Below are 3009 nucleotides of genomic sequence, written 5' to 3'. Positions count from 1 at the left end.
GTGTATTTGTGGCTTTTCTAGTCTGATTGGGACATTTAAGTGTGGGGCTCACAGTTCCTCAGGGCAGAGATTTTATGGGCCCTTCCCCCTGCCTGTGCTAAATTTAATAATAATACAGGCCAGTGTCATTTGGCTTGCTGGTTAAAGGAAGACAATGGGCCCTGGAATCTGTAAAGGTGGGCGGGAATGAAGCTGGTCAAATGTACTGAAAGGGTTTGGTACCTGTTGCTGCTAGTAGAGGAGGAGCTGATATCCCCTTCCAGTGCACTCTCTTGGGAGAGACCTAATTACTGCTCTGTCACAGGGGACAGGTATGATGGCAGGGGCCTGGTACCCAACCCATTGCCACAGGAGTGCTTTGTAACATACAGGGCATCTTTCCCCTCTCCAGCTAAGGGCTGCTGGCCCCCACCATGCTGCCATTGCTGGATGGAGGCAAGCGCTTTTTCCAGTGGGAACAGAGAGAAAAAGACTGCAAGATGAAAATGCTTTCCTCCCAGGCTCCCCCTGTGGAGGGAGCACCTCCACTGGTCACCTGGGGACCTGCACCAAGCTCCCTGCTTCCACCTATCAGACTCCCATCTCCTGTGCCGTGCCATCTGCTCACCAGAGTTGTAATTGCCTCTCGTCCCCTGAGGGGTTATTTTGAGTAAGCGTGAGGAGGGAAATTTCCCTGTGCCTCCTTGTATCTCCCTGCACCCCAATGAGACCCAAGAACCCCCAGGGACAAGGCCTCCTTGGACACTTTTCACCATGTTCTGTTGGGGGTTTGGGTGGAGGCTGCTTAAAAGGCAGTAGAAGAAATGAATTGGTCACAGCTGGTAGAGGTAGCCCAGAAAGTCTTTAACAATAGAGACACCCTGGAAGAGAAGCAGGACAAGAGAATGACTAAGGCAGTGGTAGCTGCATCAAGAGACAAGGAGAACAAGACAAAAGGAGAAGGGGAATGGAAAAAGGAAAGAAAAGGCCGGCAACAAACTAGGAAGGAATTAGTATGCCTATTGTAGGAAGTAGGGGCACTGGAAGAGAGAATATCCTGGTAGGTTAACAAAGGAAAGCGGAAGGCTGAAGGGAAAATGCAGGCTCTGGAGGATTTTCACTCAGGGAAGGGAACTAATAGGGCTGAGACTCCTTTGCCTTGAACCCCTTAAGAGCCCAGAATAATAATTTTTTAGTTTCCTGGTGTATTCTGGAGCAGCCTATTCAGTGTTGACAGAGCCAATGGGACCTGTAACATCTAAGAAGACATCAGTCCAGGGAGCCACCGGACAAACTGCCTTTTTCCTTGGACATCGAAGAGGACTGTGGACATTGGAAAGAACACGGTAACACATTCATTTCTGGTCATGCCAGTTTTCCCATACCCCTTTCTTGGATGTGATCTCTTACAGAAACTACAAGCCACCATATCCTTTGAGGGGGACGGAGCAAACTTCACTGTGGATCCAAGGAACCCAGGCCTGGACCCATTCTCCCCTGGCTGCATTCTTCTAACCTGTCATCTCTCAGATGAATATCTCTTGCAGGAAAGGGCCAATGTGACTCTGCTTACTTGGGGAAATTACGTCTCTTTCCCATGGTTTGGGCAGAAAACAACACCCCCGGGGTTAGCAAGTCACTGCCACTCCAGCTCAGGTTCAGGAATTCTTAGGGGCAGTTGGATACTGTCGCCTATGGATACTGGCGTTTGCGGAGATTGCTAAAATGGACCGAAGTAGAACAATGGGCCTTTGAGAAGCTAAGGAAGGCTCTAGTCTCAGCACCTGCCCTAGCCTTGCCAGACATCAGGAAGCCCTTCCACCTCTATGGGAGTGAGGTAAGGAGCATTGCCAAAGGGGTTCTCACCCAACCTCTAGGTCCCTGGAAGAGACCTGTGGCCTATCTGTCTAAGAGACTAGACCCCGTGGCTGCAGGGGGGCCAGCGTGCCTCTGGGCAGTGGCCACCACAGCATTGCTGATAAAGGAGGCAGATAAGCTGACTTTGGGCCAGGAACTAGCCCTGACAACACCCCATGCTGTGGAAGCCCTCCTTTGAGGTGCTCCGGAGAGATGGATTTCAAACACCAGGGTCACCCAGTACCAAGCTGCCAAGGAAGCCGCCCAAAAACCAGTGGGGCCTTTACAAGAGGAGGAATTGGCAGAACAGAAGCAAGCTACCAGAGGACCAAATGGTTGGTGGACTCTACCAGACGCCAGACTCTTGGTCCCAGAGGCTCTAGGTCAGACTTTAGTTGCCCAGTTACACCAGGCTACCCACATAGGTGTCACCAAGACTTCTGAACTTTTGTGAGGCAGGTCATAGGTAAATGCTAAGCAAGGTAAGAGGGTCCCCTGGGAATTCAGGCCCAGGGAAACTCCCCAGGAAAGCATTCAGAGGTGGATTTCACAGAGATTAAGTCACTGGCATCAGGGTATGAGTACCTGCTAGTTTTTTATGGACTCTTTCTCAGGATGGGTTTAAGTCTATGCCACCAGGACAGAAACTGCCTATACCTAGATTTGGGCTATCAGCAGTTATAGGATCAGATAACAGCCCTGCTTAGTAGTCAAGGTATCTTAAAGTATAGCTAAAGTCTTAGGCATAAATTGGAAACTCCACTGTGCATACCGGCCACAAATTCAGGGCAGGTATGAACAGGACTCTAAAAGGACTTTAACTAAATTTATCCCAGAAACCGGTGAAAACTGGACCAACCTCCTGCCTTTGCCTACTTACAGGCCAGGTGTACCCCCAACTGGGAAGTGTTCTCTCCTTTTGAAATCATGTTTGATAAACCTCCCCCTATCCTACCCAAAGTTAGGGGAGGAATTAAAAGCTAAAAGATCATAACCATTCCTTGCTCAAGTCCTTGCAGGCTCTGCAGTATACTGAGAGAGCCACCCATAAGCTTGTGCGAGATGCCTTGCCCGTTCCACCTCGGACCCTGTACATCCTTTCCAGCCTGGGGACTCGGTGTGGGTAAAGAAGTTCATGACCCAAGGACTCACCCCAACTTGGAAGGGCCCCTA

Source organism: Myotis davidii, unplaced genomic scaffold (genome assembly GCF_000327345.1).
Source record: "Myotis davidii unplaced genomic scaffold, ASM32734v1 scaffold1184, whole genome shotgun sequence".
Lineage (NCBI taxonomy): Eukaryota > Metazoa > Chordata > Mammalia > Chiroptera > Vespertilionidae > Myotis > Myotis davidii.
The sequence above is the reverse complement of the archived record's forward strand: the minus strand, read 5'-3'. Positions refer to the sequence as shown.